This window comes from Alligator mississippiensis, chromosome 4 (assembly GCF_030867095.1).
Source record: "Alligator mississippiensis isolate rAllMis1 chromosome 4, rAllMis1, whole genome shotgun sequence".
Taxonomy (NCBI): Eukaryota; Metazoa; Chordata; order Crocodylia; family Alligatoridae; genus Alligator; species Alligator mississippiensis.
Window position 1 is genome coordinate 214,177,147 of NC_081827.1, and position 17,247 is coordinate 214,194,393.

Consider the following 17,247-nt stretch of genomic DNA (forward strand, 5'->3'; position numbering starts at 1 on the left):
AGGCATAGGGGGTACATGCCTCCTGGATTTGTGTGTGGGGTGGAGGCGGGCTGGTCCTGCAGGCTGGGGCTCAGCGCCCTGCTGCTGCAGCCTTGGAAGCTGCATGATGCCATGTACCTGCTGCCTCTGGACAGTCAGGGGACGCTGTGTAGCAGTGTCAAGATCTTGTGTTGAAAAACCTGGATTAGTGAGTAGGTAACTACAGTGGAAGCAAAGCAACAGAGAGGGTTTTGGCTGAAGCATGCATTTCCTTTTCACTAGGTGTGGAGGAATTAAGACAGAATTTTTACAGATTTAGTCTCATCTCCCTGAACATTCCAGACACTCATGCAGCATTTGACAGAAACGTAGATGCAAACACTAGTAGATCTTTTGAATTCCATGGGCAGAATTGTTATGGTGGACTGCATCTTTGCTTTGCATTCTCAGTGGCAGAACCAAAAGTCAAAACATCTTTTATTAGAATAAAGAGGAAGATAAAAGAACACCTTGCCACTTCTTTTTTGGGGGGATTGTCTATATAACAGATATTGTTTGTCAGTTCTTATTTTAAAGACATTGCACTAATAGTTGATATGTTTGGTGAAGAAAACATGCTTTAAAGCATGTTCCATTTCAGGAGCTGTCTGTCTTAGTTTATGAGGGGCCACAAACTGGAGTTTTAATTTTTGGTTGAACTATTTCAGAATGGAACAACTTAGTTTGGGATGTAGTAGATTCTCCAGCCCTTGACATCTTTAATTCAAAACTGACTTTTTTTTTTACAGAGATGCTGTAGCTCAAACAGAATTTGTCAGGGAATTTATTGGACAGTTTTTTTGCCTGTCATTCAGGTGGTCAGAAGAGATCTTCATAATTGTTCATTTTGCCATAAAATTCTATGGATCATGCAATTAGGGCTCCTGGCAGATGTTCTGTTAAAGGTGCAATGGGATCTGATCTGCAATCCCAACAGCTGCCCCACATGGGCGTGGCAGGAGGCACATTTGTGGGATCAGGGATTAGATCTGAAAAATGCCATATTGCTGAGTGGGGGAGCCCGGGAGCATGATTCTAGGTTCTACCTGCAGTGGCAACTACTAAGCCTGGTGCTCCTACAGCTGGATGCACCAAGTCACTTCCAGCCTTGGGAGTGCACTGGAGGCTCGAAAGCTCCAATTTAAAGTGCAGTGGGAACCAGCTTCTGGCTTATTCCCTGTTGTATCACAACATTAATTGCTTGAATGTGTGGCCAGGTTACTATTTAAAATGTGATTAACTGCTTAATCACTAGGGCTGTGTGAAATGGCACCGTTCCATTTCGACTTGAGTTTCGAGGTTTTGACAGAACAGTGTTTCGTTTTGAATTTCGTTTCGATTCAAAACCGCTGTTCCGTTTCACTTCATCGAAACAGTGATGCTGTTTTGATGTTTAACCCATTCGCTATAATGGGGAAGCTTGAAACAGTCTCTTTCATCCGGCAGGCAGATGCGGGCCTACAACCCCAGGAGGGCTGCAGGGGCTGTGCCAGTTCTCCTGGGGCTGCAGGCCCCCGATCTGCCTCCCAGATGAGGGAGGGAAGCCGGGTGCTGCCGCCTGGGACCGGGGGAGCTGGGGAAGGGAACTGAGCCTGATCACTCAGTTCCCTGCTCCAGCACTACCATCGGGCTGGGGAGAGGAACTCAGCCCAGCTGGGGTTCCTTTCCCCAGAACAATCATAGGGCTGGGGAGGGGAACTGAGCGATCAGGCTCAGTTCTCTTCCCCAGCCTGATCACAGCGCTGGGGAGGGAAACTGAGCCCGGGCTTAGTTTTCTTCCCCTGCTCTGCGATTGGCTTCCCGCAGCCTGGCAGTGGGAGGCGGGGAGATCCAGGGCTATGCTCCTGGCTGAGCCACATGGGGCTGTGGAGCCACTGGGAACGCAGCCCTGGTTCTCCCCTGTCTCCCACCACTTGGCTGCTTCGAAATATTTTGACTAGTTTTGTTTTGTTTTGATTCTGTTTCTAAGCCCTTTGTTTTGCTTCAATTTTGCTGTTTCGCGCTCAAAATGAGTCAAAACAGTGTTGAATCGAAACAGCCAGTGAAATTTTGCACAGCCCTATTAATCACATCTTAAGTGTAACTTCTGCCAGAGGCCTTATAGTAATTCTTTAGATACTAGATTAGTGGGTTGAAGTACCATAGACTTCAAGGTCTGGCATGTTTGTGCATGAAGAGAAAACTGAAAAAGCAGTTTACTTCAGAGAGGAGATGAATAATAAGAGGTGTGCTAGAGCACTGTTTCTCAACTAGGGTGCTATGGCATCCAGGGGTGCTGTGAGATCATTTGAAGTGTGCTGTGCAGTATGGGCATTGTTAGGTATACAAACACCTGCACGTTATTCACATAATAAACCCAGAGGCCTAAGGGCAAGGCATATGGTCTGTGGTGCCACAAACTGCACATGTGGAATGTTAAAACATGCCCTGCACTGCAGATTTGCAGCATAGGGACAAAACTTGCTACTGCTGGGTAGCAAAAAAAAAACAACAAACCCCAGGAAAAAAATGTGGTTCAGAGCACGCTACAATAGTGTGCGCCAGAACAAATGGAAGCTTGGTCCTCCAAAGAAATGCTCTGGCTGCTGACCAGAGCATCTCTATGCTCCAGTTGTGCCCCAGGTGCTCCAGCATGCTGGGAGCCAGAAGGAGCTGGGCAAGGGTAGTTTGCTTACAGCGGGGCAATTTGCAGGGGCATATGATGAAATTTGTGCCACTACGATTTGTGCCACTGCAAGTGCATGCCCCTGCTTGTCTGGATGCAGCCAGCGTTTTCCAATAAGAATTCACAGAGTTATAAACATGTTGACCTGTTGTGGTCTTTCTGGGTATTTAAAAAGGAAGAATTTCTGTATTCTTTTTCCATGGTCAAAAAAAGAGTCAAAAGCTGGCATTTTTTGAGGGGTGTCTTGAGTTTATCGAGAGGTGCCTTAAATCTGACAAGACTGAGAACTACTGTGTTGGAGGTGTATACAATAAGGACTGGCCTAGCCAAGACAGTGTACCTTTCCACTGGTTTTTAAATTTGCTGCCTTTCAGTTTCATTGACTAGTTCCTTTTTCTTTATTACACAAGTGAAGGTGAACAGAAGATGTGATTGGTCTTGAATACTCCCTATAGAACTTCAGGTCTACATTAGATCCTGCCTTTGGTTACCTCCCAGTGCATCTGTGTATGTTCATCTTTCTCCAAATTACAGCTCTGCATATAGGACAATATAGCTCTGCATATTGAATTTAGCCTAAATACGGAAGGATTGAATTTCCACTGTAGGTTTCAGTGTAGATATTTGTATGTGTTTTTTCATTGGATTGGATATGAATCATACATGAATACACAGCAAAAGGAAAAAAAAAGAGAAAAGAATGGAAGTATGAAAAGGCTTAACAAACTGCTTTTGGTTAAAGAATGAATGAAGAGCCTCTAACTTGAAGTTGACTGACAAGTGTTTCTCTGAAGGATAGTGTCAGTAATTTCAGGTTTCTTCAGCTTCCAAAACCACTGTGCTGAAGGGGTCTTAAATCACCACCTGCTCCTACTTGGCAGAGTTTCATACGGCCTTATGTGACATTCAGTAGCGTCTGTTCACTGCCTGAGTGATGCACTGATGTTTACTACAATTCTCAGGTGGTCTTTAAGCTTCACCTTCACTTAAATAACCATGCAGTCACTAGGCTATGTTCTTCTTTCTCTTACAAGTGTGAATCTTCAGTAATTCCACTAAAGAAGAGGGAATCATCTTTATGTAAATAGAAGTGTAAATAGATGTAAATAGAAGGGGACTTTGCCCACTCTGTCTGAGAGGATACAAAATAATTGTTTCAAATAATACATGTGCTGTATTGAACTCAGTTGTACCACAATTAGCTTTGGTAGCCTATAGCTTTTTTAATAGCATGACATTTTATTTTTAATACTGAGTAAAAGCTGAATATTTCACAGTTTAAAGGTATTTTTCTTATTTTGAAATTTGTTCCTAAATCTTTTGTTTTTAATACAATTGTTTCATGTTGCTTTACTCTAATAGCAAGTCACAGTCTTTTGCACAGGTAGCTTACTTACTCTATGCCATGGAAAAAGGTCTTCTCTATTCTGGCATAAGTGGGTTGTAAACCCTAGACACCTGGTCAGGAATCTACTACAAGAGGTTACCTGGTAGACAGCTGTGGAATAAGAAGCAGCAACAACAGTAGTAGTATAAGAACTGACAATGGTAGTAAGTCTAGAAGTAGCCTCCGGAACAGTAATACATATATTTTCCAGAGGGAGATATTTTGATCTGTGGTCATAATTCATTAGTGCAATGATGATTTGGAATATAGTAGATTTATTTGCTTTTTGCCCTAGTTCCTTTCTTGAACACCTAATAATTGAAACGGGCATTTACCATTTTTTTGAAAAGTCAAAATTTCATACATTTTTTAAAAATGTTCCTAGATTCCTTTTGTATGTATTCCTGTGTGATCCATGGAGTACACACTTGTATCTTTCTATTCTAAATTTTCATTAAAGTGTGAGGGATAAAAATATGCAATAAAAGCAAAGCAATTCACCTATATACTTTCCATTTAGTAATTTTTAAATATGACTTTAAAGAGTAAATTTTTCCTTGTTTTATTGTTTAAGTACATATTTTTCAGGATTTTGTTTTTCTGAAATAAGTACCTGGTTTTAACAACCTCTGTCAGGGTAAATCAGATTTTTTACAGAAAATAGCTCATTAGCATTCATTTTTGGCAGTTTCTGACTGATTCATGAACTACCTTGCCATTTTTAAGATGTACTTACTAAAAAGAAAATCTTCTGTAAAATAATATTGTCCATAATTATTACCACTTCAGTGAATCCTGACATCCCCTAAATAATGATAATAAACAAGAAAACTCTCCTTACCTTCTAATAGCCTCCTATTATTGCTGTTCTCGTGAGTCCATACTCTTAGGTTGCATTGCAGTTTAATAGAAATAGCTCTGTTGGATTCAAGTGACTGATCATGTGAGTAACTACTACTTGGTATGACTACTTGTTCCCTAAATTAATAGTTAAGTTGAAGATTCAATTACCTTTCTTATTTTCATTAAAACTTTGAATGCAGAATCTTATAAAGACTTTAGAAACTGCTTTTTGTGAAATATATTTAATGGGCATATTTGATTTGGAGTTACTTTTGACATTATTATTTTTATGACTCAATCACAGTAATTTTTCTTTTTTTTTTATTCTTTAAACATACTTTTAGATCCTGAACACCTCTATCAATGGATTCTGTAATCAAGTGTATCCTGCATGCTTTCTTCTCTTAATGGGCAGAATTTCTTTTGATCACAGTTGAAAAACATGCCTTTTAGAACTTCAGTGAGAAATGCCTTTGAACCTGCAGATTACTCTCACTTCTTTCTTACCCATAATTTATTTTCAAATGGAGGACATTGTGTTTTTACTAAATAAACAATCACTTTGAGCTAACCACTTAGATACTAAGAGAACATAACACAATGTTATGTGAAGGGTTAGCTTGTTTTGCTTTTTGTTAAACTATATCAGAACTGCAGCTTTCAGAGCAGTAAGTAAACATGGAAGATTACATTTGAAAAGACTAATGCCATAATTAAATGAATTATAATAGGTCTGCTGATGAATTGTATAAATGGGTATTGGTATAGCACTTACCATATATAGTTCTGAAAGATTTGAGCTACAGCTTTGCAAAATACTTAAGAGTAGAAAAAGACTGCTTGCTTTGAAGGTATTCTGTTAATATTCAGTTTTAGCTTTTCATACAATATGAGGGTTGCTGTTTATAAAGTTTTCCAGACAGTTTAATCAATGTTGTTATCTCACTTTATACCAACCTAAGGATATGTTTAAATGTAATAATTTAGCGAAAGAAAGTCAAAAGCAAATTATCTATATGTTAGACAAAGCTTAAGAATTTTAACTGGCTAGTTATTTGCAGATAATAATATACAGTGGAATGATTTTACATGCTGCTTGCTTATAAGCATTTTTTTTCCATTTAGAAACTTGAAACTCTCTGGATCTTGATTAAACTCTGCATGGTAGTTTATTTTTCAGATGGGTACTATTAGGATACTTGTAGTTTTGGATGACACTAATGCAGTAAATATGCATACAAATTAAGTTTTATTTCCAGTGATAGTTCTAATCAATGAATTAATACATAGATGTTGTATTTACTAGGACTTTTAAAAAGTATAACTGCTAATCTTATGAGGAAATGTTGCTTAGAAGAGCAAAATTCAGCAAGAGAGCCTGGGATTCCAGAGTGAACGTGTACATTCCTTCAGGGCATTTTTGCAAGGGAGGTTGTTGTGTTTTAAAGGTAGTTGATAAGAGACCTGCACCACCAACCCCAGACCTGCACCACCAACCACCATCATACATTAGTCCACAGAAGGTATTTGGGTGTACATACTCCTGTACCACTCTGTACCACCATTTATCCAAGTGAAATTTTTGACCATTTGCAGGATACATTATAAATCAGGATGTTACTACCAGACAATCAGATTTGAACATTCCTTGCATAAAGTAATTTGCCTGTATCCATTAGGAATACATCACTTAACTGTGTTTATGTGACAGTATTGATATGCCTAGTTTTACATGAAATTTAGGGTAGCATATTATTTTTGTCATAATTCAAAATCAGGTGGCTGTGCTTTATCTTTACTGAAGATATCTCTTGGACAAGACACTTAGGATAATTGAAACAGGTTATTTTATCACTTGGTTATTCATTAAAGTAGGATATTGCTTTTTTTCAGTTGTTTTTGGAGTTGGTCTTTGCAGCTGCCTCTGCTCTTTTAGTATTCCTTATACTAGGGTGCTGACCAAGGGCATGTGAAATAGAATATTGTTGAACCTAATTATATCTCCTTATTTTGGAAAACTGGAAAAATGTTCATTCCCTCTCATTTTACTGGATTACAGCAAATAGTCCCAAACTGTGTATTTTACTCTTTAAGGGTGTAGGGAGATGTCTGTAGACATAACCAGTAAGGGTCTGATCCTGGTGCCTTTACACAGGATAACAAGGACTGCTGCAACAGTATTTTAGTTCACTGACATCTTAATTGGGGTGGGCAGGGGCTTTTAGAGTCTGATTGACAGCAGATCAGCTTTGGATCAGCCACAAAGTCTTAAAGTATCTAGCAGTCTATGCTTCTAAGATGTTAATTATCAATCTATTTCCTCATATCTCACTGAGTATGACTTCAGCTAGTATGACTTAATTTAAAAAAAATTTGGATCTCTGTTTTGGGACTAGATAACAGCACATGACAGGTAAAGTGAAATTCCCATAGCAGCTAAGTGAATTAGTTTGACTTTTAAAAAAATATCCTCAGGGACTACAGGAAAGACTTATGTTTAGAAATTATATGGGAAGTCATTCTTCACTTTCATTTAAGTCTCTATAATCCGAGTCAATAATCAGACAATGAACTTCTGGTTTCCATGTGTGGAAACTTTTTCCTGACTAGGGCCTCCCCATTTTTCCTGACTTCCCCATTTTATCTGACTATTCTGTGTAAAAATTATAAATGTTACCATCTCCTAGGCTAGACAGGAACAACCTGCTGGTTTTTTTTTTTAAATCTGTATCAGATCTGTTGTCATTTACATTGAGATAATCACGGAAATTCATTGGGCTTGTAATTGAAATTCAATCAATTTTTTTTATCTGAAAAAAGGAATGTTTAAATATTTTTTTTCTGTCCTACATAAATTGTGGTTGTTGACAGCAATGATTTTCAGTATTTATTTGATGTAATGGTTTTGCCTATTGTATTACTTGGTTACAGGGTGTGAGAGTGGACAGTTCCGCTGTGGGAATGGCCGCTGTATTCCTGCAGAATGGAGGTGTGATGGTGCAAGGGACTGTTCTGATGATACAGATGAAGCTGGCTGCCGTAAGTGGAATCCTCATAGAGCTAATTCAAAGCATCATCTCTCTTTTAAAAGTATTCAGAGTGCTCAGATCCCAAGGTGCTCATCTTATATTGTGTCTCAGTGGCTCCTCCCTAAGGGTGGCTGGGTGGGTACCAGCTATGGACTGTAAGGTCATTTATAAGTGTGCTCCAGGAGGCGGGAGAGATGCTTTAATTAGTGCAGCTCCGAGAGTGTCATGTATACCAGTAAACAAGCTTTAGTTTAAAGTGCTACCACCTCCATCTTCCAGTGCAGGGACACTGGTACATGTGTCTCTGGAGTCACCCTGCCACCATTTTTCAGTGCAGGGATACTCATACAAGTGATGCTGGAGTGCAGTAATTACCACACTCTAGCACTGTACTGTGGATTACCACACTCTGATGTGCTGTAATTACAGCATGTCAGAGCAGCCTCCCTGCAAGTGTATAGGGGCCCTAATTATTGATTCATGTCTCTTGAATTCTGTGGTGCTGGTAGCATGGAAATCAAAATAAGAGAAGTGAACCTGGGTTCACAGAAACTAGTGCTCTCTCTCTATATCTTATTTAGTTAGTCTATAAAGTTGTATATCTACTAGGGCTGTGCAAAGCTTCAGTCCCTGATTTGATTCAGTGGAGATTTGGCCCGATTCAGTGGCTGAGTCTCCAATCCAAATTGAATCAGAGGACCCTTTAATCTCTCCAAATAGATTCGGAACCCTCTGAATCGATTCGGAGAGATTTGGACAGATTTGGTGATTTGGACGTAGATTTAAATGTTTTTTTTCTACATACCTCTAGGTAGTAGGGCCTCTAAACACTGCAGTACTGGGGCAAATGCAGTGTCCCACAGAAGCACAGGGGGCTCCCCAGCGTGCTCCCCAGCAGACCCAGAAGCGGACCAGAAGTGCTTCCGATCCACTTCCTGGTCCACCGGGGAGCGCGCAGGGGGGGCCTCCCTGCGCTCTCCTGGCTCAGTGACTGGTGCCCCCTGGGTCTGGGGGGGCACCCAGGGTCCCCCTGTGGCCAGTCACTGATCCGAGGGGAAAAAGGGGGGGAGGGCAGCATGCTCCCTGGCAGACCTGGAGAGCCCCCTGTGCTCCTGTGGGATGCTGCATCCACCCCAGCACCGCAACAATCATGAGCTGCACTGCTACCTCAAGGTATGTAGAAAAAAACTTTTAAAGCTGTGTCTATGTCTGAACTGCTGATTCACCGAATCAGCATTGAATCTTCAGATTCGGATTCAGCCGAATTGAATCGGAGACTGTGATCCGCATCAATGGATTGAATCACTATCCCCGATTCGAGCCGAATCTGAATTGAATAGGGCCTGTTTTGCACAGTTCTGATATCTACCCTGTCTTCCAATTAAAATATTGCCAGATTTCTAACTCTCCCCTTGAAAGAGATTTAGATCACATGTGGCACTTTTTTCCAGTATCCAGGGCCATCTGTCTTAGCCAAAGCATTCCTTCTGATGTCAGTAAAGTGGATGCTAGATATGTTCAGAGATCACTTATCAGTGCAATAAACTCAAATACTGTGCATATGCAAACGCTACAGTGGTAATATAATACAGGCCGCAGTCTTTTGAATCTGAGAAACTTCACTAGCTGTGAAGAGTCGCTAGAGGGCAACATAAACATTTGCATTATGTGCTGTATCAGCTCAGAAAGGTTCTGTCAGTTTTCACCTAAATGCTAAAAATGTTACAAACATGAAAACATTTCAGAAGCTCTTTTTAGAAGCCCATCTACATTTTGCCATATAAATTCTAGTGCTTTTCTGTTTCAGAAGGCTCTGGAGCAGTTAATCCATTCTTTATTTAAGTTAGTTTTTGTACCTTGTCAGCTGATTTGGTGTGAAATGGCTAAGCCATATTGGTTCCTCCCATATTGGACCAATTTTTTTAGTTTGACTCTTGTAATACTTGGAGGGAAGTGGTTCTTATAGCTGGAAAGGCTAAATTTCTGATAAATAGCTGAGCCAACCTCAAAGCCAGAGAAGTCCTGGATGAAAAATGCCTTGCATTAGACGTAACTGCCATTTTGCTATAGTGAGCTGTTTTTCCTGCAATACTTGCTTCTGAATTAAGTAATTCCCATTAGAAAGGAGTGATTGTTGCAACTGAACAAAATCCCCATTGACCTTAATGAGGGTTTCTGTTTTCTTCTTCTTACCTATTGGTATTAAAGTAAAAGGTGGAAGGTGAAAATGAATCCGCTGAGGTTTGTTTGATTGATCTTTTGTTTTTAATGTTACTTACATATTATAATACAAATATATTTTATTAGACCAACTAAATAGTTGGAAAAATTGTTCTTTTGCTACAACCAACAACCTAATACAAATACTAAGTAGATATATTAAAGTAACAGAGTTCTTGAGACATCAGAAATATTCCTTTTTTCTTCTGGGCACACACTTTTAACATTGCCTGTTATGTGCCATTAGTTTTGTCCTTTTAATTTCCTTGGACTTAATTTAATAATTTACTCTTCATTTTGTGTTAGAAATATTCAACACAATTTCATTTAGTATCTTTAAATGATTTGCTTGTGTAGTGATATACTCCATCCTTCCCATTCTATGGCTCAGGGTATTGGGTTGCAGTGCTTTTAATCTGGTAGAAGCTTAAAGACATGATCTCAGTGAGAAAGTCATTAGAAGCTCTATATAAATCAATTGGACTGTGATGAACTAGTGATTCTAACCATAAGTTTTAATTAGGAATTGTGTAAATTGTATCAGAATAAGGTTCAGACTCTCAATTTAGGTTATCTCTGTACTCCATTTTATCTTATCTTCTTTTCTATCTCTCTGGCTGCATACACACATTCAAATAATCTGGGAAAATTCTCCCAGGTTTGTTCTCATGGTAGAAAAACTTACCCAGAACCACGTGCACAGACATTCAAATACAGAGGCCCTGAAGAGTGGAGAGCTTGTAGTGCTGACACTGTGCAGCCAGGGGTGGGGGCTCTGTACATACATTTCAATATGCTCTGCAGTCTCCCTTATTCTTCTTGGTAGCAGACGACATCAGTAGATATGGCAGCCCTGATTGGCTAACCCAGATGACCGATGGTCAGCCTATATTGGCAGCATGTACAGACATTCGCTCTCCCAGGAGAAACTTTCTTGGAAGTGAATTAACCTAAGTTCTGCCTATGTTATTTTTCTCTTGGAGTGGCCATTTTTAGTCTGGGAGAAAAAAGCCTGAGTATCTATATGCTCATGATTTTTCCTGGGCCTAGGTGACCCGTAAGTACTGACAGTGCAGGGGCACAACTTTGCACCACTACCAGTGCTGCCGGGCATTAGGTCCATCCAGGTTATAGCCCCATGCCCTGTTGTTGGTGCAGAACTCATGTTGTCACTACCAACCCCACTGCTGCCAGCCAGGCTGCAGCCCTGTGCTCCACTGTAAGCGCAGAAATGTGGGGGGGCACATGTCTCCCTGTGTCCCCCCCCAGTGCATCACCAATGCTTGTGGAAGAGCAGCAACTCTCCCAGGAGAAACTGAATGTTTGTACAAGGCCTCTTTTGAGTAGCTACCTGTAAAGAGCACAAAAAATCAGGGCCTGTAAACTAGGCTGTTTCAACTCCTTCCCTACTTTTGGTTAGTTTGGAAGAGCAGTTCTCATTAACTCCAGAAATGCAGGACTTACCTAAAACTATAATCTCCTTGTTCCTTTTCCTTGGCTTCTGGGTGTTGCAGATACTTAGTTAGTGGTATAATTAGCAATTGTTTCACATTTATATGAAGTTAATACTATTTTAAATTTAGTCTTAGTTTTTAAAAGTTTCCCAAGCAAATGTTTTGAAATAACTATCAGTTTGTTTGTTTATATTAGCACAACCTACCTGTGAGGAAAATCAGTTTCAGTGTAAAACTGATGGAGAGTGTATCCCACAGTCATGGGTCTGTGATGATGAAGAAGACTGCGAAGATGCTTCCGATGAACATCAACAATGCCGTAAGTATTTATATGTTTATGTTGTATTTTTATACCGGTTGTGCGAAAGAGTTCACTGTATTCAAACATATTGAAAACTCACACAGATAAACAAAGCTACTGCAAGTATAGTGATCCTGTATCAGAGCAGTCTTTCTAAAGAACAGCTGTTGGAAACTGAATGCACTTAAATCTGAAATAAACTGAATATAGGCAAATAAATCTGAATAGGCATTTCTAAATCTTAAAATGTCAAAATCATCTTGAAGTTGTTGGTATTGCAGGTAAAGAAATGAAAATGGATGCATATTAACCACAAAGAAATAGGAAACATGCTATCAACTGCCCCACCAAAAAAAAAAGGAAAAGAAAAAAAAGGAAAGTTTATATCATTTACTTAAAATGGATGACGAGAAGTCAAACACTTCTCAGTCAACTTCAAGTAAGAGCCTCTTCATTCATTCTTTAACCAAAGTTATATTTATCAATCTCAGAACCAATAAAACAAAAGTGTACAGTTTTTCCCTTCATAATGGCTGAAATCTATAAAAGGCAAAGTGAACAACCCTCAGGTAAAAGAGAGTTATTAAGGGAATGTAAGGAAATCTTTAGAGAGAGTCAAGTGTCACTTCTGGTGACACTCTTTAACAAGATACTAGACAGACCTAGATTCAATAATGAACTGAACAGTTATCTCTCCTAGTCAGATCCTCAAAAGTTCTGGTGTCTGGAATAGCCTTGTGTGCATTATCATTCAGATAATTAACACTGAGACACCATTCCTGTTAATACTTCCCATAGAAAGTAAAATATCTTGATGGTACTATACGTGTTAATCACATGAGAGTTACAGTTTGTAAACAGAAGTATTTAACATTTCTTTGCTGCTTTAATGCAAAAATAATTTGAAAGTATAACTATAATAGATATAGAGCAGGATCTTTTCAATATTGATGGTGAGCTATTAAACACTCTAGCTAGGTGACTGAATAACTGGACTTTGTAATTTGTACATATTAGTTAGATTTTGTCATAGTGACAAACAGTGATTTCAGAAGACTGCCACAAAGTGGGCCAAGTTTCATCCTTGGTTGCATTTCAAAAGAAGAAAGAGAATATATAGTGGGTACTTTTACCCAGGGGGTGGCAGCCTTTGGGCCATGAGCTGGATCCAGCCCACAAAGGTATTGGATCTAATCCATGAAGGTCTGATCTGGTCCACATTTTATTAAGTGTCATTTGATATGGTCTGTGTTTTGCTAATGGCTTGTCAGTCGCCTCTGATACCTCAGCCAGTTCCTCTGACCTGTGTAGAAGGGGCTGCTGTTCTTTACTGCAGCTTCTGCTCATGGTCGCTGGAGAGGATTGGTGGCTCATGGTGCTGGCTGGGTTGCAAGATGCAGCCTGTGTTAGTAATATGTTGCTGACCGCTGCCTTTACCATCAAAAATGACCACTGGTTGAATAAGGGAGGGATTTATTTATTTTCCCTTTTAAACAGGTGGCTTTTGGGTCTAAATATTAACTTATCTGTCAAACTGTTTAATTGTCCCTACAGCTCAGTTACACCATTACTAACTACAGTAGAGTCTTAAAGGTTTAACTTTTATCAGAACTTTTATCAGACAAGGCACATCATCTTAGATCTTCATTTCCGTCCTTACTACAGAGGGGAACAAAACTGAGCTCCCTCTTGGCAAATACTAGTTATGTATCTGCTATGGGAACAGTAGATGTAAAAGATAACCGCTCTAGATAAGCATTTGAACTGGGTCACTTTCATTTGCCTTAGTTCTATGGGTGCTCATTAATTGTGGGCATCTTTGAAGGCGGCCCTGAGCTGTACAGTAGAATCCTGGTGGTTCTGCTACTTTGGAGTCACTTATGCATTTATTTTTGTTAATTAAGAGCACTTCTTGTTGTTCCCTTTTAAAATGATCTGGAGCCCTTTTGGTGGTATTTCTTTTCTTTAAAACATTGTTTTTGAAACCTTGTTCCTGGGAGTTAACCAGAAACAACCCTGAAAGACATAGAGAAGTGAAATGAATGGGGTGAAATTAAATTTGCTGTACTTATTTTTTCTAGTTGGGTACTGCAACAATATCAAAGCTTGTGCTGGGAGCACTAGTACAGGCACAGATTAAGATCCCAGTTATAATCAAGGGTGATAACTAGGCTGAATGTTTGTTTGATCTATAGTAAGATATTGATGGCAGTAAGGGAGATCAAGATATTAATAAGTTCACCCTTGGATGATTTTCTCACATCCCAAATTAATTTGTCTTGAAATAGTAAAGGACAGGACTTAGTTCAGATAAACAAGCATTCTTATAAATTGCTGCTAGCTACTGTAGCTATTGTTCCTAGGTCAGAGGGGCCTGCACAGCAATTCTTGATGGTTTAGTGGTTATTAATATAGAAACAGTTCACCAATGAAAAATTTGGTTGTAGTTAAAAAAGCAATTTCCAAATTTATCTCCTACTTTAAATTCTGCTCCATTTGTGTGGTAGCAATCTAAGTGAGTTCTTTTTAATACGTAACATGTTTGGGTAATAGAACAAATAAACTATAGTTAAAGCTAAGTGGGATCCTATCATTTAAAGTCTTTAACATTGCTTTGTATAGCAGAAAGTATGAATTTAAATCTTAGAGGTAGAATAAATATAATCATGACATCCTCTTCTCATGTTACATTTCTTTTATATATGCTCTCTCAGGTGTTTCTGGTACTTGCTCCTTCAAAGAGAAATGAAAGGTGTTCTTCATTCTTAGGGCAAAATATTAGTTTCATTGTAGATCTAAGTTAAATAAATAATAAATTATAGGTTAATTAAATGGTGAAAGTTAATATGTCCCAATCATCTTGAGAAAGAAGCTATGGATAGGAACAGAGTGACATTTTTTTGCAGCATGTTTTGCCTCAGGCTTCAGTTGTTATTTTTTTATAGATATAAATGCTATATGCATCCAGCTTCTCCTCCCTGTGAGAAGTCTGTCATCTGTCAGCAAGGAGGGGAAATTTTGAGGTGAACCAGAAGAGGGTCCATGGGAACCACAATTTAGATCCAGTGATCCCAAACTCTAGATATGTGGCTGTGTGTTAGGAAAAGCCCAACTATAAGTCCTGCTTCCTGGTTGGCAGGGTGACATTTATTTTTGCCTGGTGCACAAAAGTCAAGTAATAAAATATCATATATTTATGCAAAAAACTGGGTAATAAAAAACCAAATGTGAATGTCAGGGGAGAGGAAAAGTAGTTTGCTGTATGCCTCTCTCTGCTTGGTGAAAACCTAAACACTTTGGCTGCACCTACTTATGTGCTTTACTTGGGAGTAGGTTAATTAGCTGTGGAGTAAAGCATTAGCATCTATATGTGCTATGGTATTAGTTTGCAGTAAACTAATATATGCTGCATAAGATAGTACTGTCTCCAATAGTACTATCTTATGCTGGCATAATTAAAGTTTAAACACATGTGTAGATACCAGCCATGGGCACAAATTCTGCCCAGTCAGCCTGGGTCTATACTCCTGCGTGATGCATAGCTATATGGCTCTGCACTTTCAGCACCCTTATGCCCCAGCTAGCCCCTCTGCCACCCGACACCACCACCTAGAACTTGGGGCAGACACCCCGTGCCTCCTGCCAGCTTGGGCCTGCTCCACCCTGGCTCAGATTGCTGCTGTCCTGGGTGTACATGTAGACACTGCACGTGGGAGTAGTTTACTCTTGCTCAAATTGCTCTGGAGTTTATTGCTTTGCATTAATTGCATGTCCAGATTCACCCTTTGTCTCTTTCTTATAGCAGGGAGGACATGCTCAAGTCAGCAGTTCACATGCTCCAATGGACAGTGTATCCCAAGTGGGTACAGGTGTGATCGAGTTAAAGACTGCTCTGATGGAACAGATGAGAGAGGCTGCCGTAAGTCATTTAAATCTTCACACTAGATCTGATTTCATCCCATCCCTTTTTTGACTTTTTAATCAAATTGTAAGATTAAAGAGCTTGTTGATGGACAGAAGTGACCACAATATGCTGCTTGTTATCAGAATTTCATTGCAGATTCTTTCATGGATTAGAGCTGATGCTCTGATACAAGTCCATTATTGTGGGATATATTAAGTCTATACTGTTGCCATGTGGTCAGGAGATTTTTTTTGTTTGCCCAAGTCTCAAGAATAAGATTCTATTTAAACATTTTTTTTAAACTTTGGAAAATATAAAAGACTATTTTTAGAGTTGAGTCTTTGCAGTATTGTCATTGCAATCAGAAACTTTGAGTATGTATCCAAAAGCAGAATTTGGCCCTAAATTTTTTACATTTTCTTTTTATTTCTAAGTCAGTTTCTGAAAACTGTGTAGGGAAAATGCCTTGTTTTTTATCCTAAATAATTTATTTGTTACATTTTAGGTTTAGGTATATAAGTGTCAATAGAAAAACTGTAGGAAGTTTTAACATTTTTTATTTGATATCGGTGTTGTTTCATATGAAATGTGCATCCTTTGGAGTTATATCAGTGGTGAGGTAAGGTTTTTAGTAGAGTGAAAAGTATTTGCCCTTCATTGAATACTGCTGAAAAAAACATACAGGTCAAACTCCTGATCATACAAAGAATTTACCAGATGTTTAACTTTCTGCGTTATTCACTTCTCTGTATATATAAGCACCTGGTGAACTCTTTGTAGGGTCAAAGACCCAAGTGTGGCCTAGACTGAAATCTCATTGAAATTAGTGGGAGTTTTACTACTGACTGACATGAGCCCAGGTTCTCACCAGTGGTAATTTCATTGGGAATTGGGACAAACACATTACATTCATGGAGAATATAAATGGGAGCTTTCAGTGTTGTGCATGTCAGACTTGTACACCAACAACTGGGATAGTAGAGTGCAGATAGTAGATGGCTTGAAATATAAGAAAAATACTTCTAGGAGCAAAAGTCATTTTTTTATTATTGCAGATAATTTTCAAATATTGCAGCAGTCAAGGCAGGGAAATTATAAAGTATAAAGGAATTTAAATTGTGAAGTAAAATTTTCCCAGTTAGGCTTGTAAGTTGCATTTGCAAAATTTGCCTGCACAGTATACGAGGCCTGAAGGTGCACAGGCAATATAAGCAGTTAAAGGGATCAGTGTTCCTTATTTTTCATTTTGCACTAGCCTAGGTTTTTTGTATGTGGAAATGAGTGACTTTACATATTGTATCCTTTGCAAGCTATTCTTGCACAGGTTAGGCATTAGCCATTAAATATTGGATCAATATTATTTTGTCTAACAGTCAGCAGGAGCTATTTGGATAGAGCTCGGTGTAGTGATTTTTAAATGTGCATC

At 39.0% G+C, this 17,247-nt stretch overlaps 1 protein-coding gene across 1 annotated transcript in view; it reads left to right on the forward strand.

The window, feature by feature from the left end:
• Window positions 1-7,848: 7,848 nt before the first annotated feature.
• Window positions 7,849-17,247, forward strand: part of LRP2 (LDL receptor related protein 2) — a 180,888-nt gene continuing 171,489 nt past the window's right edge. The window contains exons 1-3 of the mRNA XM_019480291.2: window positions 7,849-7,952; window positions 11,813-11,935; window positions 15,723-15,836. The gene's annotated coding sequence lies outside the window, so the exon portion shown is untranslated. The remainder of the gene's footprint in view (window positions 7,953-11,812; window positions 11,936-15,722; window positions 15,837-17,247) is intronic.